Source organism: Triturus cristatus, chromosome 7, assembly GCF_964204655.1.
Source record: "Triturus cristatus chromosome 7, aTriCri1.1, whole genome shotgun sequence".
NCBI lineage: Eukaryota > Metazoa > Chordata > Amphibia > Caudata > Salamandridae > Triturus > Triturus cristatus.
The window spans coordinates 685,979,627-686,006,503 of record NC_140590.1 but is presented as its reverse complement, the minus strand read 5'-3'; positions in this window follow the sequence as shown (position 1 = coordinate 686,006,503).

The window sequence follows — 26,877 nt, the reverse complement described above, 5'->3', positions numbered from 1 at the left end:
GCCTCACACTGGGAGCGACATGGGTTTGCTTGCCTGCACGGCATTGGACACAGGGTTGGGCTGCAGGCCAGGTCCTGCGGTCAACCCAATGCTGCGCATGACCAACAGGGGGGTGTTGGCTACCCGTGGGGTTTGGATGTGGCATCCAGGTCTTGCAGTAACCCCACACAAGGCACATGCAATGCGCGGCAGGACTTAACTGCCCATGGGGGTTTGATGCCCCACCCACTCACGTTCAAAGCCTTGTGTGGAATGTGTTAGATTTATGTATGTAATAAAATGTCACCTTACATTATAAAACCCTCAGAAATTTTCAGAAACAAATTACGTTTAAAATGATGTTATAATTATGGATTGTGATTATATCTGTCTTTACTTTTTAAAAAAGTGTGAAATTCAATGAAAAACAAAGGTTAAAGTAACATTTTGGTTAGGTGAAAATTTCAGTGACAATGCTTACATTCACCAGTTATAGTTATCTCTAGTAACTATAACTCATGCCCTGAAGTAACTATATCTCAAAACCTTGCCTTGCACTGCTGATTTAATCACATATTAATCACTCATGGCATGATCTATGACATCATTGCATTGTCATGACTGCAACATTTGCAATTACATCATTGATAACAAGACTCTGCAGGGTGGGGGGAGTGAGTTATAGTTACTCTATGGCACAACCTTTAGTTCGTAGAGATAACTATAAATGGTGAATTTCAGTGTTTTCTTTTAGGTTGTCACTGAACTTTTCACCTAATTATAATGTTACTTTAATCTTTAGTTCTTTCAGTGAATATATATATATATATATATATATATATATATATATATATATATATATATATATATAATTACGGTTCTTTCCTCCAAGCATCAATTCAGAGAGAGAAGAGACAGCACACCAGGAAACGGCACAAACAAACTTTATTTGTGCGCTAGCTTAATCCAGGACGACGCGTTTCGGCGTTAGCCTTTGTCAAGTGACTTCCTGTATTCCAACAGCCGTAGAAATACATGCTCAAGGTTGATGAACATAAAAGAAATACTGCTATTGTTTAGCATAGCATGAATAGCGTGTATAAATTTAAACAAAAATCTTTTGCCTATGATTCAGTAAACTTGTCAATCATAATAGAAATCTAATTGAAAATTCATGAAGTGACACAATGATGATTAAAACAATAACAAACCATTGTCGTGACTTAGTACGGTTACATGTAAAATAGACAGAAAATTGCATTTCTGACAATAAAAGAAATTACGTGTGTACACGTAGCAGGTAATTCAATTAGTGCTTCTTATACATCCACAAATTAAATAATTGCAGCACAATTGCATTGAAATAATAATCCTGCCATGCCGAATACTAGCATCATGAATAGATGAACAATAAAGTTACAAAATTCAAAATTACTTAGATTCGACATATATTCATGTTTATCTATTACGTTTTTTTACACAAGGGACAACACGATGAGAAATTTATCATTTGGGAATATACCTGGGGACAAAATACAGTCTCCAGTGAATAACATGATATTAGCGCAATTGCGCAATTACGATGATAATGTTGATTCTCATGTGATTGTGTAATTTCCTTTTCATACAGGCAATTTCATATGGGCAGAAATTTTGTGGTGGTATAGTACATGTGGCATACAGGAAGTGGCCCTTAATAAGTGCTAGGTATGGGGAGTGTGGGAATAAAGTGCATAGTTACAAATAAGAAGAAGAGGGGGGGTCTACTAGGACCTATGCAGGACAGATTACCTCTACCACAATTGTGGTCACTGGTTAATACAACCCCTATTGGGGCATGTAAAACCATCTATAGATGTCCCGTAGCCCCGTCTAGATAAAATGTGAGATCTAAGAAAAAATATAATACCGTAACCATTAAAATCCCAGCCAAAAATGTTGGGAAAGAAAAACTTAACTAATTCCATGCAGAGTATGGCGAAGAATAGCAGACTATAGCCCTATGTGGGTTGCAAGTTCCTCCCCACTATTGAGTCCCTTGGGTGCCTTACAGTCCAGATCTATAATGAATTTGGACTCAAGTATTCTCAAGTGTTTCTCCCGATCACCTCCCCGTGTGTGTTTGGGAATTCTCTCAACTCCAAAGAATCTTAGGCTGCTGTTGTCACTACTATGGCATTCTGAATAATGGCGTGCCACAGGATAATTATGATCACAGTTGGTGATTGCACGTAAATGCTGTAGGATTCTCAATTTTAAAGGCAACTTTGTGCTGCCTACATACTGGAGGCCACAAGGGCATTCCAGTACGTAGATAGCAAAGTCGCTGGTACAGTTGATCGTTTGTTGGATTGGACGTATTTGCCCAGATCCTGTGGTGTATTGTTTACAATTTTTGCCATTGCGGTCAGCTTTACACATGCCACAGGTGGTGAAGCCATTGGGCATTTTTAACCACTGTGATCCCGTGCCCTCATCTTGAAAGCTGTGAACTAATCTGTCTCTTAATGACCTTGCCTTTCTATAGGTTACCTGTGGTCTTGATCCCACACGGTCACCAATAATTGGATCCGCAGTTAATAGATTCCAATGTTTCTTTAAGATTTTTTCCAATGTCCATGCACCTCTACTGTACTGGGTTATCATTCTGGGTGTATCGAACTTGATTTCTTCACCCTCTTCTCTCCTAATACTAGTTTTGGAGGGTTTGAATAGCAGGTCATGATGTTTTAGATCTTTGACTTTATTTTTGGCTGTCGTCAGGATTTGTTCCTTATACCCCCTTACTTTAAAACGTGTTAACATGGTTTCTTGTTCTTTCAAAAAATCCTCATCTGTACTACATGTGCGGCGGGCTCTCAGTAACTCTCCATAGGGTATGCTGGATTTTAATGGTACTGGGTGGTGACTTGCAGCATGTAACAATGTATTGCCGGCAGTTTGCTTGCGGAAAAGGCGGGTGGTAATTTGTTTTTCCTTTATTTCTACTGCAATATCTAAGAATTCACAATATGATGTACTCATAGTATGTGTGAATTGTAGATTTAAGTCATTGTTTCCCAGTTGTTCGATGAATTCCTTGGCTAGATTTTTTGAGCCATTCCATATAAGGAACAAATCATCTATATATCTGATCCATACTAGTATGTGGTCAGTATATTTCTGTAGATGTTGTGTCCATACCACTTGCTCCTCCCACCAACCCAGAAATAGATTTGCCAGACTGGGGGCAAAGCAAGTGCCCATCGCGGTACCAGACCGCTGTCGATATAGCGACTTTTCAAATAGGAAGATGTTGTTTTGGAGACAAAAAAGCATCATTGCTTCTAACATTCTGTTATGCTCCCAGTAATCAATGTGTCTACTTTTCAGAAAATACATGCAGGCCGCTACCCCTTTGTGCTGGTCAATACACGTGTAGAGGGAGCAGACATCCAAGCTAATCATCATGTATCCCTCTTCCCATTGTACACCATGTAGTCTACGTATATATATATATATATATATATATATATATATATTATATACACATATATACATATATGTGTGAAACAATGGCCCTTGCGCTTGGGAGAGCACTCGACGGCGCTCATGTGTCATGCAGTCTGCTTTCATACTCTACGTAATATTAATCTGCCAACGCGTTTCAAGGTAAAAACCTCTTCTTCTAGGGCAGCAACTTTCACCTCTGAAACTCGCATTGTGTGTAACATTTCCGGTGTTATTTAATTATCTCACCGCCCTCCAGTGGGCGTATACAAGGTGCAAGTCCTTAAAGTGCATCATGGGACATCGAGTCCTTAATGCGAGGGTTAGTGTTCATTTTGGTAAATTCAAATGTTCAATTGCCAAATTAAACTTAATTATTTCCTTAATAGGTCGTGGTTCATTCAGACAGACTTAAATTAGCATATGGAACGTCGTGCCCAGCAAGTTCAAACAGTGCAAACCTGCAGCCTCGCTCAGCTGGCTTTCCAATTCTCCTCCAGCTGACGATGGTGCCTCTCCCCACGGCCAGGCTGCCGTGTGAAAATCTGTAAAACAATGGCCCTTGCGCTTGGGAGAGCACTGTTTATGTTAAAACCTTCAGCCACAGCTGCAGCCTGAACCGCTGAACGGACTTACAACAAATTTGGCATGGAGGTAGATGTTGGTTCGAGGAAGAGCCTTTTTCCTGTTTGTTGTAAATCCACTCAGCCGTTTTTTTGCAAAATTTAAGCCGAAAATTATAGTGATATCTCTGGTCGTAGATATTTCGCAGTGGTTTTGTGATTCATCAGGAATGCACGTGCAAACAGGAATGTTATGATTGGCTGGACGGAACCTGAACAGAAAGTTGCGGACTCCATTTTATTGATTGTGAATGGTTTCCTGGACTGAAAATTTCTTAAAAATCTAACATAAGGGGTCAGAGTAGAGGAACTCTGACCCTATGTTTGAGAAATGGGTGTATTAGTGACACAAGTTATGTGTCCAAAATTGATTTTTTTTATTGCGCGTAATGACGCCGCGTCCGCCAGCGTGCCCCCCCTTGTACCATCGCGGAGACATCGCAAATATCATGGCGACACTGCGAATATTGGTGGGAATATAATAAAAAAATCATTGAATCATTAATATGCATTGTTATTGAGATATTGAGATTCTGATAAATGTTTTTATAGAGTTATTTATATAGTGAGTTAGCTACTGTGATGGTTAGAATTGATTATATAGTTAAAAAATGTTATGTGGTGGTGGCTATTGAATTCCTGCTTTTGCTTTCTGCATTCGTGATGTACCCGCCGTTGGTCATTGCGATCTCCTGCCTCACTGCGAAAATGGAAAATGGGTTTTAGAGATGGTTGATCTAGAAATACACTAGAAAAACATGATTTTAGAGAATACTGTAAGAAACCCCTTGTGTGTAAAATACTGCAATATGTGTGGATATCTGTGTTTTAGACTTTATGGAAAAGGTGCAATCATTGCAGTTAACGTCATTGTAACATCTCGAATATATGCGAAAACGGAAAATAGGTCTGCTAGATGGTTGTTAAAGAACATATGAGTTTAAACATGCTTTGAAAGAAGTATGTATATAGTAATATGTGTAGTGCAATGTTCAGAATGGATTTTTTTACATATTATTTTCGTATGTGTTAGTGGTCATCGAATGGAGGCTTTTGTTTCCGTTTTTACAATGTGTCTGGCGGAATCGCAATTGCCAATGTCATTGCAATCTCCTGCATCACCGCTAAAACAGAAAATAGGTTTTAGAGATGCTTTTTATAGAAACTCTCTAGAAATAAATGACTTTAGTGTGTAAAATACTATAGTATGTTTGGATATATGTGTTTTTGACTTCATGGAAAAGGCACGATCATCACAGTTAACAACATCATCGTGACGTCCCGAATAACTGTGAAAACTGAAAATATGTCTTAAAGATGGTTTTAAAAGAAACTTAGTACCAAAATACGAGTTTAAACATGCTTTGATAGAAATATGTATATAGTAATATGTGTAGTGCAATGTTCAGAATGGATTTTTTTACATATTATTTTTCTATGTGTTGGTGGTCATTGAATGTCTACTTTTGTTTCCGATTTCATGACGTGTCTGAGGGAATCGGGATTACCAACGTCATTGCGATCTCTGGCGCATCCACAAAAACAGAAAATTGGTTTTAGAGATGGTTTTTATAGAAGCTCTCTAGGAAACCATGACTTTAGAGAATATTGTAAGAATCCTCTAGAATGTAAAATACTGTAGTATGTGTGAATATATGTGTTTTAGACTTTATGGAAAAGATGCAATCGTCACAGTTAATGACATCATTGCGACTTCCGTTGTCTTCGCGAAAACGGAAAATAGTTTTTCAGGATTGTTTTTCTGGAAACTCACTACAAAAATATGAGGTTGAAAAGTGCACTAATAAAGCTCTACTATTAATTATTACTATAGAATATGTCTATATATATATATTTTGCACTTCATACAAACCACACGTTCTTCGTGACTACCGACGTCACCGTGATGACGTTGGTAGTCACAAATTAATTTTTTTTTTATAAATGTGGTTTTCTCCTAATTTGATCACAGAAATAAAAGTTAAAATAAAATCTTACTAAATATTTAGACTGAAACTTTATTTAAAAAATTATTTTAATTATATTTTTCAGTATGTGAAATACATTTACTGATCACAGACTCTCCCCAGTAAATGTGACAATGTTGTGCCGACTCTCAAAATTGTCAATAATAAAACCTGTCGTTAATGTACTTTCTGATAAACACATACCAAATCTTAAAATGAGTGGTATATAATATAAATAAAATACACAATATCCAATTATAGAAAGAAAATATGAAAATCTTAGAGATTCACTTTAAAATAAAAGGACATCGCAATTAAGAAATACAATTTTAAAAAACCTTAGAAATTCACTGAAAAAACAAAGTTTCCAGGAACGTTATAGTTAGGAATTAGCATTTAAAAACCTTAGAAATTCACTGAAAAAAAAAAGGTTACAGGGAAGTTAGGCTGACATTTCACTCATACAAAACAAGAGAAGTTCAGCAGCTTAGCTAACTATAACTTGTGCCCCCGCAATGCACTGCTTATGACCTCACATATTACACATCCACTCACTTATTCACACAGACACAAACACATACTCACTCACCTATAGTGTCACTGACACAAGCACGCACTCACCCATACGCCAAACTCGCACTCACTCAGTAACACATAGAGTCACTCATATACTCCCAAAACTTACCTATACTGCCTTTTGTAGTTGCAGTTACTCACCCATATACCACTGACACATCCATTCACTCACCGACACAGCTATACACACACTCAGTCACCCATACAGCCCTCACAGATGCACTCATTAACCCATATACCCACTGACTCAGCCACTCACTCATCCATGTAGGCAGTCACACACCCCCTCACCCGATCACACAGACACTCATAGAGGTACTCAGGCAACCAATCACCCATACAGCCACTCACATACCACCTCACCAACCTATACAGCCACTTAGACACCAACTAACAGACTATTACAGAGATTCGCATAACCTAGACATTCACCCATACATTCTCTGAGACACCTAATCACTCACTTATACAGTAAATCACACACCCACTGAATCATCCATACAGGCACTTGTACACCCACGGGTTAACCAATACACCTTGGTATATATATTTAACACTCATAAACTTTTTGAAAACACTCACAGTCCGTGGATGATGTCATCAGTGATGTCACTGACCATGTCAAGAGTGATGTAATATGTAAGGCCATAAGCAGTGCATTGCGAGGCATAAACTACAATTGCTGAATTTCTCTGGTTTTGTATGAGTTTAGGTGGCTTTACCAGTTTAATATGAGACCCAATGTGCGCCCCATAGAACATCACTTCTAGAGATGCCACTGACTCTTCCAGGTTTCACAAAATAAATCTGCAGGGAGCTTATCTTTAAAGTGTAACACAAAAACTACCCCTTCTAACGAGTAAAAAAGTTTTGAGATTGGTTCAGTAAACGGGTGAAATTTAACCACATTGATTTCTTTCTTGAACATTTCAAACCTCGATATGCTCTTAAATCATGAAAATGTCAAAAAAGAAGTGTTTGCTTAATGTTCCAAAGCAGGCAGAGGGCACACACCCTTCTATTTCACACTAATTAACGATCGCGCGCAAGTGGATGTCAAAACTTTCCAAGGTGTTTTTCTCCAATTACCAGATTTGGAAAAATGAATATTTGCAACCAAACCAGCAATGGGTTTCTTGTTTGCATTGCCCTTTTGACCCACTAGCATGAGTTCTGCGATCGGACTGTTAGTGCAAAACAAGGGAGGACATGTGACGCCCCAAGTGAGCAGGCACGCGCCGTACGGCTTCTGCAACAAAAAGACGACAGACTTGTTTTCGCGTAGATTAAATGGGCCCGTTGAAATGAAGGACGTGTTGTATGTAGGAATAAGGAAAAGATACTTTCAATCATCTCAACTCTGTCAACAAGCAAGGATTGCTTAAGATGCCTGAAAAAACCGTGTTTAAGACTGTGGAAACTTAGAGGCGTCCTACAGGTCATAGTGATGTATGAGCAAAAAGTCTGTCCTTTTCAAACTGTCAAAGGTTACAAATTACCTTCAAATTTATGCTCGTTTTGTCGCTAACAGCGCTCTTTTCATTTCCTTATTTATATAGGTCTCCTCATTTCAGGTTTTCTCGTTTTGTTGGATTTTTTTTTTTTTACTAGAAAGGCTAGCAGTAAAGGAAATAAATAAATCATTTTTTGAGTCGGAATAGTTACTGCGCCCTTGATTTTGAGACACTTCCTCGTTTTTAAAAACTACCATGGCTGTTATGTCGTAGAATTTCATGCTTCCTGGCAACCTCAACGGTATTCTAGACTTGAGAACCTATTGCATTGCTTCTCAGTCCCACTTCCTACTCATAGTATGAGGCTGTCATGTCCAATAAACAGATAACCGTGCTAGCCCTTTGCATTCAACATATTTTAGCATTCCATCTTTGCAATGAATAAATGATAAATACCTTACTTTTCACCAGAAGTCCTGAACTTTGAGGTCCCATAGTTTGTTTCATTTCACTGGTGTTTTTTCTTTTACTTTTCTGAGGTATGATGCGCGAAGGTTCCTCTGCTTGCTACGGCCTCATCCAGAAACTCACCCAGTATATTTATTCATGCGCATGAATGATTGCCCCGCCAGGGTCTGGAGGGAATCTGCGGTGTGTGGGACCAAGACAAAGACATATGCACTTTAAATCCTGTGTCTTGACTGTGTAAGTCTCTGTGACTTAGGTTGACATTGATGGCCCTTCTAATTATAATGCTCTCAGGCTGCAAGGAGCTGGTGGTAAATCCTGTACAAATACTTGATTACTACGCATTCATAATCCTGTTCATCACACTTCTTACGCATACATATGTTATGATTTTTTTGTTGTTGTCAGTACAAATGTGTTGGCCTGCCGTACACCTCTGAAAAAAATGCATTAGCAAACCATTCCTGGTGGTAGACATGCTGGTCTAGGTGTGCCAGAGAATGCAGGGTCACACTCCTGGGAAGTATGTAACTTTTTCATACTTGCATTTTAATCTAAAAACTACAAGTCTTACGGACATTAATATCTACAGTTTTGGTGTCTGAGGCCTGTTTACTCCTGGTGTCTGAAAGCAACTGTCACTTGAATGTTGCAATGTGGTTTTGTGAACTAAGTATCAATGCCTTTTTTTCCATTTTTGATGAATTGATCCCTTTTTCATGCTCTTTGATTTGCTCCTTTTTCAGGAACACAGAGGAGAGTTGTAACACTCTCTGGATGGGCAGGGTAAATTGAATTAGTTGGTGATAATCTCAGCCTGTTGAACACATATCCTTCTCAGACTTCTTCAGAGATTTGTTTAGCCACTGGATCCTTTTATCTCGCTAGTGCTCTAAATAAACATCTAGTACTGGGTAACCACTAGGGTCCTTCCTTGCACATTGAGTAGTTTTAGGTGCATATTCCTTGCTGTGGTAGGTTATCCTACTCTCATACTGTATGAATGCAGACTACCTTGTTCTAGGTCAACTTTGAGGCTTTTGCCTGCTCACATATGGCATCATGGTCACTATGTTTAGACAGTGTCTCTGAATAAACAGGTAATTTTCTTTACTTGCATGTAAGTGTTACTTTAGCTTCAGGTGCTTGTCCGTTGTGTCTGTCCCTGTAACATTCCTACTGTTTATAGCCCATTGGAGCAGATTTTCTGTATCTGATGTGACAACACAGTTTGTGTTCATTATACTACTGTGATCCTTGCTTATGAATTGTCTTTGTTTTTATGCTTTCTGACTGTAGTCAATAAGAAAGACAGTTTGCCTCGTACGTTCTCCTTTGGGTATTCATGTCCCTTACGTCAACTAGTATCCATGGGGGTTCACATTGCTTGAGTTATGAGTAGACAATATTCTCTACCTGTGTTACTATGATGGGACATCTGTTCTTGTCTGAATAGCAGGAGAATCATGACAGTGTTTTGATTTGTTTTTGCATAAATTAAAGCATTGTTTTTGTCTTGCTATGCTGGTGTCTCCTAGTTTTTGTGGTTACTGTAACTTCATTTTTCTTTCTTTTTGGTGATACTTGATCTCAGTCAGTTTGATATGTTTGTCACTAGTTGGTTATCTGATTACAAATCATCAAATGTGTCCTGTCCTGGTCCATGGATATTATCCAGGCAGCATCAGTATTGAGGTTTTTTTAAAACATGCTCGCTGCTATACATTTTTGTCCCTCTATTTAATTGTTTTATGTCTTCTGGCCTCCACTGAAAAAGCGTGTTTACTCTAGTGCTTTCAAAACAGTACTCAAGAAGGATTGGGGGCAAGAGGGCATTTAGAGAGTGAAAACATTGGAAATTTGATTTAAATTAATTGGTTTTCCATTCCACTGCACTGGAGGTACCCACAAGTCATTTAGTGCTAGGACAGGGTAGGCTCCAGGTGAAGACGGGTTCCTTATAGACTTCTATAAAAACACATCAGAACAGGCAATCCCACTACGAACTGGAGTCTTCTATTAATTGCTGGCAAGAATTCAACAGGGCACCCATAGCTCTGATCCCAAAACCAGGGAGGGACACGCTACTCTCTACAAACTATAGACCTAGTAGCTATCTCCCTAGACATGAAGAAGTCCTTCGATCATGTGTAGTGGGGGGGGGGGCGGGGGGGGGGGGGGTTTCTTTAGCCATGACATGAATGGACTTTGGAGCTAACGTTCTCAAACTGTGGCGGCGCTTTACATGATATCCACAGACAAGATTAATGATAATAGTTTCCTTTCTGATCTAATTTTTGCTGTTTGAGGGTTGAGGCAGGGTTGCCTCCTGTCTTCACTCCTGTTCCTGATTGCTCTGGAACCCCCGGCGATTGGTATCCGGAACAACATGGCAATAAATGGAATAAATAACCCTGCCAGTCCCTAAATCTCATGTTATATGTGAATGACATACTGATGAACGTGTCTGCCTTGGCACCTCGGTTCCTGCTCTTATGCCCACGATTACTAGATTCTATCCATACAATATTTGGACTAAGAGTGAAGCCATGCCGATGATATGTTTGACTATGGAGGCCTCTTTGGTAGGTCTCCACTACAAATAGTTACAGGATTAGATTAAATAACTAGGCACTCTAGTCAGTGTTGATATCAACAGAATGGTACTACGGGTTTGGCATACTCTCTCTTCACACCCTGCAAAGTGCTGCTATCAATTGACGGTCAGAAAACCTATGTATGGGAAACCCAGATTAGCTCTGTCCAAACTGTATTCTGACACTATTGGAGAAAATCTTAGGCCACCTAACATGGAGTGCTGCTCCACAGCACATTAAAAATCTCAACTAACATATCATTTTAATGATGAACTGGATACCCCGGACTGGGTCATCATCAAGCGATCTTTGCAAGCACTTGCCTCCAGCTCACAGACTCTCTACCAACAGCATCAAAAGTCAAAGGACCTGATAATCCAAACAAGGGCAACTTTAGAAATATCTAGACAATGCAACACAAAGTTTTTGCCTGCAGTAGCTTTCTCCACCTTGAGCCTGCTCTGGAGTAATGCTAATTTCCTGATAGATCGATCTATTTTCTACTGGGTCATATGGGCCACCAAAGGAATTGTACCGATCCCGCAACTCTTTGCAGGAAACTGAGAAAAACATTTTAGGATCTACTAACAGAACTTTTTTCCTCACCATATTTGGAACTACGTACAACTGAAATCTATATTTACCAAGAGACTGAGACGACAGGCGTCAAAACCCGTCTTTTCTCTCAACAACAAACACTTAGTTCTGTGGGGAGCATACAAAAAAATTATTTCAGCCCTTTACCCCTTACCCCTAGAGAAACGATTCTCAAAATCCACTGAGTAAATGCTCTGCCTCTTCTGCTCAAACAAATGTAGCAAACAATTTGAGGATAATGAATGGTGCGCAGTTTTGAACAACCAAAGGAAAGGCCTACAGGAAGCATACCTGAAATTTAATTTCTTTAAAAGTTCTCACAACTGAAAATGGTTACTGCATAATCTTTATCAAGCTCATATGACCCATTCCTCAGATTACTGGAGATGCTTTAGTCCTACCCCTTAATAGCCCTCTTCTGGGACTGGACCTGCTTCTCTATCCAAGCAGTCCACTCGATTCAAGCAAACCTGTTAGCAGATTTAGAGCTTTTACATAATTTAGGGGATGTGCTGGGTAATACTGTGCATTAAACACAATGAGGGGGGACAATGGTCAAAAAAGGTCCTGCATACGTGCCTCAATGGGCAACTGTTAAGTAAGAGGTATGTAGTTCCTGTGGAGGGAAAAAAAAGAGGTATTTACCAGGTAGACACTAGAGGGTAGTGCTTATTAAAGGAGCAAGGGCCCTTACACACCCCGGAGGGTGTCATACTTCTTCATTGGGCAGCTCCTCATTGGGCGGTGCTGCAATGCCCAATAGGCCCCACAGGGGGCTCTTTGCCAGAGTTTTTTTCTTTTTGCCGATTATGAATATAGGGTGCGATGAGCGGAGTGGTTGTGAGTGGTGAGTAGAGTGCAGGGAAAGGACTATATAAAAATAACTATAAGAGCCCAATAAACCTAATTTAATTGCTGGGTTCATATGTTATGACTAAAAACATTCAGTATCGCAAGAAGTGGATATAATGGTCCTTTCTGGTTTTTGTTTAGTAAGGAGGTGGGTGTACATGTTTCATGCCTCTTATCATCTGAGTGATTGTGGCATTTCTTCAGGACCAGTAAATCTTATCTACTCGCCGAGGGGTGGTTGGTGCAAGTATGTGAAACCATACCCTCTCAAAGTATTAGAGTGCATTGTCAGAGATGGCGAATATCTCTCTCAGCTATGGCCAAGTTGTGTATTCTACTCCATTGGAAAAGATCATTGCCCCCGTCTCTGGTGGACTGGACATGTGCAATGATCACACTGGACACATTTGAAAAAATTATATATAAACTGAATTACTAAATGGTGGAATACAATAACATTTGGGACCCCATCTTCGATAGCCTTTTATAAGTTATTGCCAGCTAAGGACAACATGGGTGGACCTTATGTCATATATTGGGCCGCTTGCTGTGTGACAGGTCTTGACAGTTCAGACCCTAATGGCAATGTCCATCTTGCCTACCTGACCATCTCTATTTATGCCAGTCCTATGGCTTCATAAACGTTTGACAGAGACCTTTAGATCATACAGTTATCTTCTATTGATGATTCCTACCGCTGCACTGAATATCAACTCCTTCCAGACTTTTCCTTTCAGTATTAAGGATGCTTACTGCTGTATGTAAATGTATGTTTTCTTGCTACAAGCCACTGCAGTTGCCTAATGGAACTATTTATGGTTTTATATCTTTTTTTCTGGTTCTTAACCATAAAAGTCAATACAAATATTCAAACCTTTTAGACCTGGAAGAACCATTATGTTTCCAATAGGAGAGTGACCACTGGTTTTGCCATAGGAAATGGCCTGCTGGCTACCCATCCACCACAAAGCTGCCAGCTCCAGGTAATCAGAAGGCCCACCTTACTTTTTCTGTCCGAGCCTGCTATGTGTGGCAGATGGTCCCGGACAGAAAATATCAACAATGACAAGCATTACAATGAAACTCAGTGTCATTGCTATTTGATAATGCCCGGGATCACATTATAATTCTGAATGTGCTTCTGCCATATGGAATCCAAAATGGTGGATGGGCCTCTGCTAGGCTGGTGGAGGTGGGCCATTTCCTGCCCCAGTAAATTGGTGGCTAAACCATTGCAAAGGGCTATACCGGTTGTTAAAGGCCATAATCCTGAATTATAAGTAGAGCCACAGGTGAGGGTCTGTCACAAGGGAGATGTCCTTTAACACCCGGTATAGCCTGAGGCATAAGGGATATGAGGCTATTACTGCATCCCACCCACTGATGCTAGAATGATCTAAATTAAAAAGGCAGAAATAGAAAGACAAATTTTGGAATGTCAGAACAGAAACCTTAAAACAGCCATTATTTGCCCTAATCCACTTCATTATCTTGAATGAAGCTCTTAAAATTTTAATGTTCTAATAGATATACCATACCTGACCATATTCTGGAATTGGAAAATGTCAAAACTGATGCACCTTATGTCTTTTTCAACAGTGCTAAAAATAAGATCACTCACAAAAAGTAAGTAAGTTAAAAGGTTAAAAGAATTCACAAAATGCCAGAGGGATACAATTGCAAACCTATAAAATTCATAGATTTCTATGCATGAAGCATGAACACCTAGCCTCGTCTTCCTCCTATACCTAGCAGTAGTTGGTTTTCGAAGAAGATTAACATAGTGTTTTGAAATTTCATTTAAAATCATTTTCTTTTCCATAATTAATTTCAATCAAGTAATTCATAATAATTAAGAACTCAATTAACAATTAATTATAATGAATTCACTTCTCACCCTATGATCATACAGACCCCACAAACAGCATCTAAATCTTGATGTGTAAAATATGATAAATCACACAATTAACATAATTAATTATCAACTATTTAATATTAATTAACAATTAATTATTAATTAATTATAATTAAATTACTCCTACCAAACCCACAATCACCTTCAACAAAATAAATTACAATAAACGATTAAATTCAAAATCAACTACAAATTTACAAACTATAATATATATTGAAATGTATAAAAAATAATTATAAAATTAGATTATTAACAATATTTTTGTAAACAATATTTAAAAAATAGATAATTTTAACATCTATGTTAGCAGCATAGATATTTTTGTAAACAATATTAGCAGCATAGAAATTTTTGACATCAATATAACTTTCCTTAGAAAATCGATATTCTTGTCAGCAATATTCCTGCATCACAATATTTGTGGATCATGACATTAAAAACTCTATAATTCAGCATCTCGATATTTTTTACATGCTTTTTTGTCAAAACACCACTTTTATTACACCACAACTAAGGCCCTCATTACGATGTCAATTGGGACTGACCACCCTCCAGTAGGCGGTCTCGACCACATTATTAGGAGCGGTCGCACACTCCTATTTCTCCATAAGAGCTTGTGCTGTGGCCATAAACCAGCCATAGCAGGAGCTCCCATAGAGAAATTAGTGTTTTTGTTAATCCCTGCACTGCGTGGCCCTAAATATTTCACATTAGTTTACAAATATGTACCTCTTGTTGACAATATATTTGGTGACAGCATCATATTACATTCCACCCCTACTAGGTCTTAACGCCCTATAATACCAGTACCCCACCTATACCAGATGCAACTTCACCATATAAGGGGATATTATTCAACATAAGACAGGAGTAGTGGGTTTGTCAGGGTATCACTACATTAGTAAAAGCTGCTACATATCATGTTTTACCTTTGCACCTGGAGTAGAATCATTTTTACTCCATCCTTTTATGTTTGGATAGGCATTATATATATGTATATATTTACCTTTGGCCTTATGTACTCATGTGATGCAATAATACTAATGAGATATGGTGCACTAATGGTATAGAAGGTGCATTTATCGTGGGCTCCAATATATATGTGTGTGTGTGCATAGTTACGTTTTCCCTTTCCAGAGATATTTGAATTTCTGATATTTATCTTCGATAGGTTTAGACTGTAAGGTGGTGCACTAAAATGCAATTGTTGCATGGCATTTGCCAGGGATTAGTGAGAATTAATCATATGTGCATTCAATGCTTTCTTTATAAATTGTGACCATTTGTCGTTTTGGGATAATAACACATGTATTATTACTTGTGCCACATGTATGAGTACATTACCATTTATTGAATTATATGTAGATTGTATAATTAATATGCATTTAATGGAAATTGTTAAGTTAGCGTGGTTGTGACCCTTAAGCTTACATTCAAGACATTTATTACTAACGTGAACGTTTTTTTCTCTTCTGCAGGTGCAGATTAAAGGCATTCATTAATTAGTGAAAAGCACATTGTATTTCAGAGATAGCGAGGGGCAGTAGAACTGGCAAGGTCAAATAATTTTAATGGAGCACAAAGGGAGTGTTGCCAGTCTGTACTATCAGACGAAGGAAGGAATCAAAGGATGCCTTGAAAGCGAAGAATATGGGAGTAGCATTCAAGGCCCTAAGTTCTTTCTTGGGAACTGGAAAAGTACTATGTTGTGTATGAGGTCATCTTTCTCCAATGTTCTTTGTGCATTTTAATTAGCGAACCCATCTTGGGTTTGTTAGATTCCTTTTAGACTTGTATAGACACAGACCTCTCTTGTCATCTCTGATTGTGTGGCTTTATGCTGTACATGACTACTTGCCTATGGAACTTCAGAGGTTCTGATGGTGACACCTTTCTTGTCTCCTCGATTTAATAGGGTTTCCTCTATCTTTGGGTTAGTGTAGGGTTTAGTAGATACTGAAAATCTTTTCAATGTACGGGGAGAAGGATCAAAACCATTCATCTAGTCATCAGATCTTTTTTCTTATTTTTTATATCACTCTCACTGAAATTCTTATTTGCACTTTGCTGATAATGACCAATATTGTACTTCGCTTTGGTCTTCCTTTGATAATTCTGTACTTTTACAGTGTGTTTTTGAGATTGATTTATATCAGTCTGGCTTTGAGTTTGTAATAAACAGCTGCGGCCGGCTCAGGTGAATGCAGTGGGGCAGGGAACAGTAGGGGGGAAGCAGACAGACGACAGAATAGGTATTATTTATTTATTTAATTATACCTATTCTGTCGTTTGTCAGCTTCCCCCCTGCCGCACCGTGCCCTGCCCACCCAACTTACCAGTGCCAGCCGCAACTGGTTATAAACCTTTCAAATTCAAGTTACCAACTCAGACTTCTATTGTTTAGTCCCAGTAGTCACACCAGATGTTAAGGTTTAAATTGTCATTAACCCCTTTCCTCTCAGACTACTAAAAAGGCCTAACAACCTGAGTAAATCGGAAAAAATTGCCCAGGGCGTTCTCACACTACTATTAAAAAAAATGGGGACACTAAACATGTTCAAATGCAACATTATCTAGAAAGTATTTTCCATTCAAAACATGTATTTCAGAGTCTTCCTTTTACTATTTTTGGACTACTACTGCAGTCATAGGACCAACTGCAAGGGGTTCATGCACTCCAGAGCTAAAGAGCAAAAGCTCCAGCATTGGGGAGGCTTAAAATCAATGAAAACCTGTCAAGGGGTCATAATTGTAAAGCCACAGAAGACCCTCCTTGGTGCACCACAAAAAAGTTATGAACATTATTGCCCCCCTCACTGGGTATTAAGGGAACTCCCTTGCAGAGCAATGAATAGTTTATGAGCAACTAGCTGGTTCTCAACTCCATTTGTTGTACAGTCTTGTGCCACACTCATTTCTTTTTGGAGGCTTGGGGGCTCATTGGGAAGATGAGGCGGGAGCTCCACTGCCCCTGTAGCCCCATAGGCTCCGAAGTGCAGCCCATCCTCTGGAACCTCCCCAGAGCTAGCTAGATTACTTTGTGCTCTCTCTGGGCATGTGTAAGGCATACTCTGGGGCTTGCAATAAGTGCTGAATGAGAGACATGAGGTCGGCACAGCCCCCGACCCCAAACAGGGGCACGGGGGCAGGCAAGATGCCTGGCTCAGGAGGCATGTGTCGTTCTGGTTATGGGGGTCCCTGGAACACTGTTGTTATTGCACTTTTCGACCCCTGACCCTGCTTGAAGGCCAGGTCACTCCCCTACTGCCGCACAGCTCCACCTCTGTGTGAGCCCCTCGCTGCCGCTCCTGAGCATGGGTTCGCTCCTGCTGCCTGTCACTGTGCCCATTGTTTAGTTCTCCGTCTTGTGCCTTCATTTCTGTTTTTTACTCTGTTTGCTGTTTTTGACTCTGTTTGATTGTATTCTGTATTCTGTGCCCACTTGGTCACATACTGCCCCCCCTCTTCTCTTCTGTTCCCCGTTCTCCCGCCGCTGCTCCTCTGCGGCCCCGCCACCTCGCCGCCCCGCCCCCCAGTCCCCCAGTCGCTCCCACCCGCCTTAAATGGCAGCCGCTGGCACACCAGAGGCAAGCCCGTCTGCACCCTTCCGTGCCTGGACCGCGCCCAGCGCCAGAACCCCTGGACCCCGCACACGCCGCGATGCCAGACTCCGATACAATGCCAGCACCCTCCACGCACTCAACGCCGGCCGAGACAACACCTGCTTCCAGGCCGCCCCGAAACGCACCCACGGACCCTTCTCTGCCGCACCTGCAGCTTCACCTGCGACAAAGCCACCAAACCCCCAAGGACCGGACCCAACCACCTCCGCTGCATTCTCCTGAACACCCACTCCGCACGCAAACATGCCATCGAACTTTGGGACCTGCTCGACACCTCCGGCCCAGACGCTGCCTTCCTGACCGAGACCTGGTGGAACGACTCCTCGGCGCCCGACATCGCCATAGCCATCCCGGACGACTACAAGATCACCCACAGGGACCGCACCAACGGGACCAGAGGAGGAATAGCCATCGTCCACAAGTCCACTCTCAAGGTCTCCACCCTCTCCACCCACGCGGACGACGCCCTCAAGTCCGCCGAACACCTGCACTTCCAAATCCACACCGACCCCAACACCACTCCCAGAGGAACGCTCGTCTACAGACCCCTCCGGACCCCGGGCACCGTTCAGTGACACCATCGCCGACCTTGTCAGCACTCACGCACTCGCCTCCACGGACTACATCCTCCTCGGGGACCTGAACTTCCACCTCGAGAACAAGAACGACGTCAACTCAGCCACCCTGATCGACAACCTCGCCAACCTCGGCCTCAGACAACTCGTCAATGCTCCCACCCACGCCGCCGGCCACACGCTTGACTCCATCTTCTGAACAAGCACCCACGTCACCTTCAACCACATCACCGAGCTCCACTGGACCGACCACCACTGCATCCACTTCACCTTCAAGAAACCAACCACGCACCACCGCGCCCAACAGCTGCCCTGTCGCTGCTGGAGCAAAGTCACCAAAGATCAGCTGACCACCATCCTCACCCAGAACCCACGAACCAACCCCACCGACCCAGACGCCACCGCCCGCAACCTCCGACAGTGGATCAACAACTGCGCCAAAACACCCTCGCTCCTCTCAAGAAACCCCCCATCAACCAAGCCATCAAGAAAGCCACCTGGTTCACCGACGAGCTCCAGACCTCCAAACGCGCCTGCCGGAAACTAGAGAAGAAATGGCGCCACGAACGCACACCAGACAGCTACACAGCCCACAAGGATGCCACCCACAGACATCACCACCTCATCAGACTAGCCAAAAGATCCTCCTTCAAAGACCGCCTGGATAACAACGCACACGACAGCAAAGAACTCTTCAGCATCGTTAAGGAACTCTCCAACCCCAGCGCCAACACCAACGACATCCCGCCCTCACAAGAACTGTGCAACTCACTGGCCACCTTCTTCCACCGAAAAATCAACGACATCCACGACAGCTTCAACACCTCACCCACCCCGACCACGCCAGACCCCACCCCTGCGAACACCACCCGCATCAACCGGCTGACCTCTTGGACCAACGTCAATGACGATGAGACACGCAAGGTCATGAACTCCATCCACTCAGGATCACCATCAGACCCATGCCCACACCACGTGTTCAACAAAACCGACGCAACCATCGCCCCCCAACTACGGAAGGTCATCAACATCTCCTTCGAAACAGCGACATTCCCGGAAAGCTGGAAACACGCCAAAATCAACGCCCTCCTAAAGAAGCCCAAGGCGGGCCCCAAGGACCTCAAGAACTTCCGGCCCATCTCCCTGCTTCTGTTCCCAGCGAAGGAAACCGTCAACACGCAACTGACCCGCCACCTCGAAGACAACAACATCCTGGACCCATCCCAGTCCGGATTCAGATTAAACCACAGCACCAAGACAGGCCTCATCGCCGCCACAGATGACATCAGGCACCAACTAGACAACGGCGAAACTTCAGCCCTCATCCTTCTAGACCTGTCAGCCCCCTTCGACACAGTCTGCCACCGCACTCTAAAAACACGCCTCCAAGAAGCCGGAATCCAAGAAAAGGCCCTCGACTGGACCACATCCTTCCTCTCCGGCAGAGCCCAGAGAGTCTGCCTCCCACCCTTCCGATCTAAAGCCACCGACATCTGCCGCGTCCCCCAAGGCTCATCCCTCAGTCCAACGCTGTTCAACATCTACATGGCCCCCCTCGCGCAAGTGGCCCGCCAGCACGACCTCAATATCATATCCTACGCCGACGACACCCAGCTCATCCTCTCCCTCACCAAGGACCCGCACACCACCAAAACCAACCTCAACGAGGGAATGAAAGCCGTCACCGACTGGATGAGGAGCAGCTGTCTGAAACTGAACTCGGACAAGACGGAGGTCCTCATCCTCGGACCCCCCCCCCTCTGTCTGGGACGACTCGTGGTGGCCGACCACGCTGGGAACAGCTCCGACACCGACCGACCACGCACGCAACCTAGGATTCGTCCTCGACTCCTCCCTCTCCATGACGAAGCAGGTCAACGCCGTCTCCTCCTCCTGCTTCAACACCCTCCGCATGCTCCGCAGGATCTACAAGTGGATCCTGACCGAAACAAGAAGAACAGTGACACAGGCCCTCGTCAGCAGCAAACTAGACTGCGGCAACGCACTCTACACAGGAATCCCAGCTAAACACCTGTGCCGACTGCAACGCATCCAGAACGCCTCCGCCTGACTGATCCTCAACATCCCCCGCTGCAGCCACATCACTCCCCACCTGAGAGACCTACACTGGCTCCCCGTCGACAAGAGGATCACCTTCAAGCTCCTCACCCATGCACACAAAGCACTCCACAACGCCGGACCAACCTACCTGAACAGCAGACTCAGCTTCCACACCCCCACCCGCCAGCTCCGCTCCGCAAACCTTGCCCTCGCCGCCATCCCCCACATCCAACGAAAGACCTCCGGTGGCAGATCCTTCTCTTACCTCGCTGCCAAGACCTGGAACACCCTCCCGACCCACCTACGGCAGACCCAAGACCTACTCACTTTCAGAAGACTCCTCAAGACCTGGCTCTTCGAGCAGTAGCAGCATCCCCCCTCCCTCAGTACCTTGAGACCCTCACAGGTGAGTAGCGCGCTTTACAAGTGCTCTGATTGATTGATTGATTTTCCCAGGAGCTAGGGCATAAAATTAGAAAGTGTAAATGGCCCCAGAAATAACCCATCACATGGGAATTAAATATTTAAGATCGTGCCTCCCCCTAGGTCCTGTTTCAATCCGGGGGTAATTTTGGAAACATGCGGCGGAGTGCTACCCACTCTATTTGCCATTCCTTTCTCCTAGGAGTCAGAATTTTCAGCCCTGTTTCTGAGACCCCGTTGGGCCAATTGTAGCAGATTTGGGCTTGATAGACTCTTTGTGGCCAGCCCTAGTCCCTTGGAGCATTTTGTTCACACCTCTTGGACTCTGCACAGGACCTCTTGGACCCTGCATCAGACCTGTCCTCTTTTTTGCTCCTGGTGCTTTTTTTTGGGGGGGGGGGAGTTTTATATAGCGCAAACTGAACCCAAAGGTATCGGAGTGTTTTAAATGAGCACCAGTTGCATTACAGACAGACACATTCAGTTTTTGCTAGGCACGGGGAGATGAAGTGATTTGCCCAGAATAAAAGGATGTTGAGCATCCCTGCTGAGACTCGAACCCGGTTCCCTCGCTTTGATATTGACCACTCTAGCCATTAGGCAACATCCACTCTTCTGCTGGTGGAGGCACTTTGCACAGCCTCTCTGTAGCCAGCCAGGAGAACACCCTTCCTGCTGCACTCCACAGATCCAAGAGCCACCTGGCTTCTTGGAGGGCACTTTTGGATCAGCAGAGTCCAGGACCAGAGCACAGAAGTCTCCAGGTTAATTTCCCTAACTTCTCCTCAATGGATATAAGGGGACCAGCACCACTGACCCTGGAGATACCCATCCCAGTCCTGAGAGTCAGCTGGTGTTAAAGTAATTCAGTCAATCTTTGAACCGCTGCAGGTGGCTTCAACTACCAGCTGGACATCCTTATGCCATCATCACTCCCAGTTTTGGGGTATTCTCATCAGTCTCTCCCTTGTGAATGAACTTTTAAGAGAAGGTGGAATGTTCTAGAAGCCAGCACCCCTGGCCAATCCTAGGATACCACATCTTCACTCCGCCCCTGTCCCAAAGCTCAGGCAGGGCATTCTGGGACAAACCAATATCCAATATGGCACCTTCAAGTTGTCTGTGGAAATCGTTTCCCTGAGAGCCTCATCTTTGTCTCTACATGACACAGCTGTCTGAACCCTTCCCACCTAAACTTCAAAGGCGGGCCCTTCCTGTGCTGGCTCCAGAGGTATATCGTTCCTCCTTTTCTGACAAGCTAATTACAGATGCAGTGTTTGTCCCCACCCCTTCCTCTCAAGCAGCTGTGTGAAGCACTGTTAATGTCTCTTTTGTGTGTTGAGATCTTTGATCCCTCTACTGCGAAGCAAAGTAACTAATGTGGACCAGTGGGTGGGGGTGGTAGGGCAAAGGCCTGGAATCTGATCTAATCTGTGCTGAGTCAGGGAAAAATTACTAATCTCAATGTGCCATAAAGTGTTAATGTGGGATTTTGGAGACTGTAAAGTCAGACTTGGGGTGCATGTTTATCCCCAGATTGGTACCTCGCTGGACCTTATTGGGCTAAACTGAGCGAGACTATATTATAGGGCAGGCTTGACTTATAATGTGCATACAGTGTAAACACCATAGACCTTCGATAAGGACACAGACCAACACAATGAATGTTCACTCACATTATAATGCCAACCCCATGTCAGTACCAAACTATGAAGAGTCCCTTCTGCAAGAAGTTTACTGTGAGCAGATACCGGGTGGAACAAGACAGTAGTCTCACACACGGAGCCCACACGCGCAAGTGTGCACAGGTTGATATGTAACCAGCCTGGATTCTCTTTCAATACCGGTACAGCAGCGGTCTTATCTTAAAAGGTGGAAACAGGCAGTTAGTTTGCTCATGCCAGTGACTGTGAATTTACAATGAGGGATCGTTAGGTTGTGAGACTCACTCACAGTAAAAAGTACACTTAATGTTTGCAAATTATACATATTTCACAAAATGTACTTATACAGTGTCTCAAATGAAAATTGAACAGTAGGTCTTAGAAAACGCACATACAAATCATACAAGATTCCAGGGCAAAACTAGATCGCGGAGAAAATGTTTCTTGGACATGGTTCTACTTCCCACTGGGACAATTTCTGCTCAAACAAGTGTTTCATGAGCAAAAAGTAAGAAGTCAAGCGTGTGAAATGGTGAGAAATGTTGTGACATTTATGTAATACGAAATACAGGAATTTACCTGCATCATTTAAATTTAACTAAGGGCTACATAGCCTACTATCATAATTTACTTTTGCCTTGCACTCCTCTTCATTTACCCGCCCTGATCCTTCCCATGTATTTTTCAAAATGTGACTTTGTGAATTGCAGGGTCAGTGCCCATAAAAGGACTTTGTACGTCTGGCCCCATGTCCCCAAATTACATTTCGACATTGTTTGAAAGTACACACCATTGGAACCCAAATACCAGCATTTTCTTTTCAAGTGATCAAAATAAAAGATTAACATTTTTTTAATATAACATTTTTGTGTTTTGAATACCCACTTCTTATTTAGTATCTCCCTTTTTAACATCAAGTACCACTGACTCACATGAAAAAAATAGATTTCACATCAAAAGCATGTTTTAGGACTGAGCATTATATTAGGCTCAGCTCACTCTCTGGGCTGGACTTTGTGGGTGAAGCCTTTAAACTTCATAAATGCTGTCAGATAAAGTTGAATACATCATCCTTTGCAACAGTATGTGCTTTGGTCCGATTTCTGTCTGTTCAGTTCTTACTCAGGTTACATTTATGTTGTTCAGCCTATTGACAGATCTTTAGCGGGGTGGAACTCGCAGAGTTTCCCTCCATCGAATTCTGTGGAGTTACAAAACAAATCTGCAAGATTCACTGGAGTTCTGAAAACGTGTGGAAAATATGCATGTTGTGCTGCTCTCACTGCAATTTAGTGCCAGTAGCACATGCAGCACTGAAAAATCAACATGAACCGCACCATAGGGTGCACAGGTGTACACAGCCATTCAAGTTGATTTTGCTACCGCTCAGGTAGAAAATCTACCCGAGCAGCAGCAAATCTACTCAATAAGCAGCCTTCTGACCGCGACTGTTCACATTATCCACAGACCGTCATTTAACAAAAACAAAAGATCATAACACATGGAGTGCAGGGTCCCAGATTCTATTAGACATTAGAGCCATGAGGTTACTGAGACGAGTGGCAGACTCTGGGCTTTAGTGCTACAGTGATCAGGGCCCAATGTTGATAGTGGCACGCGCCTCATAAATGGCTACACCCAAAGGCAATTGCGAAGTACAAGTTTAAATGTTGATAGAGGACTGTGCCTTCTTAATACATTTTTCATAAACGGAATAATTTTCAAAATTCAATGGTCGTTTCCAAACATGGTGAGTTTATTCCCCAAAATTATTTTTTCCACATGAAACAAAGGACAGCCGACACACGTTTTGCCCGTTTGGCCCGACGGCCGTGGGCTTTCTCAAGGCTGTATGGACATCTTGTAGACATATGACACAAAATGGTGAGAAGGTGTGCAAGGCGATGAATATGTAGGATAGAGAGGTTATGGTGATTGAGGGAGAGAGACCAGGAGACAGGTGAGGGAAAAGGCAGGTCAAATCAGTGGAGAAATCATAAAAAGCCGAAAGGTGGGAGAAAGTAAAAGAGGGACAATAACGAGGAAAAACAGAAAAAGAGAAGATAAAGGCAAAATAAAATATAACATCATGAGAAATACAGCAGTAAATTATTCGGATTTCATAATTCACAGAGACCCTTCAAAACATGAGGGTTTAGTAATCTAATACGTTGTAATCTCTTTACCAAACTATCATCATAATTGGCGACCATTTAGAAACAAAAAACATGGTGGACATTTAAGGAAAAATTATACACTTGTCCATTTAGAAACAAAAACATGGTGGACATTTAAGGAAAAGTGTGCATTGCAAATTGTAGGTATTGTGTGTGTCATAGGAATAGAAGTTGTATCTTTCCGGGGAGAGAGCAAGACATTATTGTGTATTGTATTAGACGCATTTGGCCGGAGCCAGTCTCTATACCTTTGCCTTGCGGTCTTAGACATTAGAGCCATATCTGAGGTCAGAACAAAGCGATCTATATGAGGATAAAGCATGGAAGCAAGTCACTGCACGTTCAAGGACCTAAACTCTAGAATGCCCTCAATCTTCCATAAAACACGATTCAGGAAGCTTTTCAAATGGAAACCACGCAGACTCCACTCTAACTGAAATGTTCTCAAAAGCTGGGTGGCCATGATGTATGTTATAAAATACTTATCAAGCGCACGTTCACCAGATGGTTTCTTGGCACTAAATTGGAAGTAAGACAGCAGCAGAGGGGTGAGCCTAATTGTCATATGCCTGGGAAAACAACCATGTCTTCAGCTATTTTCTGAAAAGTACATAGGAAGTGACCGACCTCAGCTCCATGGGGAGCGAATTCCAGAACTGAGGAGTTAAGACTGCAAATCGAGAGCTACCACGTTTCTTGCATTTAAAAGTGGGGGTGACTAACAGATTTAGATAGGAAGATCGTAGGTTACGAGTGGGGGCATAGCGTAAAAGCTTGGAAGAGATGAAGGCTGGACTGTTGCCGTAAAAAGCTTTAAAAATTGTGCATCCCAACTTAAATACACCACGCATAGCCACTGGGAGCCAATGGAGGCTTTTCATCAGTGGCCAGACGCGATGCCATTTAGGTTGGTAAAAGATCAGTCTAGCAGCCTGATTCTGGACTAGCTGGAGGCATCTGAGTTGGTAAGCCGGAATGCCTCCATAGAGTGAATTGGCATAGTCCAGTCGGGAGATGACTAAGGCCAAGATCACCAAAGTCAGTGCTTCCCGAGACAGAAATCTGCTGATCTTCTTAATTCATGGGGTTGAAACCTTATTTACAAATGTAAAGTTATTGCTTGTAACTTTTCACTCATAGGCAGAGGTCTACACCATAAGGGTAGAGATCTCCCTATGATAAAGGGAACAGTTTAAAAGTTTATAAACCACAAAAATAGTTTTAAAAAAAAAATTTTGAAATATTAATGTAAGTCATTTTAAAATATTTCATTTAATTGTAGAACAAAATAAAAGGAAGGTTACAGCGTTATCTTAATTTGAAATGAAATATGTAATTATTTGCAAAACTGTAACTTAAAATCAATTTTCTTAAGATTTAAATAAAACCAAACCCACCCAAATTGTGAAAATGTATATATAAACAACAAGAAGTAAAATGTAATTGAAGATCTATATACAATTAATTTAATTTTTTTTTTTTAAATACCTTTTATTTTTTAATTTAGAAATGAAGAAAACATAATTTTTAATAAACTAATATTTTTATTTTTATTTATATATTTCTAACATGAAATTAAATGTATTTTATAATTAAAATAAGCTAATGTATTTAATGTTAGTTTCTTAAGTCCCTGCCTCCATTATTTTCTATGAGATCTTATTGCAGTACCAGTGGTTGGCAGAGTGTGGTGCTGGACTTACTCCAGTTCTGCACTGGAGTACATTTAGTACTTGTTAGAAATTGGGCTTTTTCTCTTGGGAGAGTACTATGCCTACCAACTCCATTTTGGTTAGGTGAAATCATAGTTCTGAAAGAAACCCACCCCTGAAAGCTA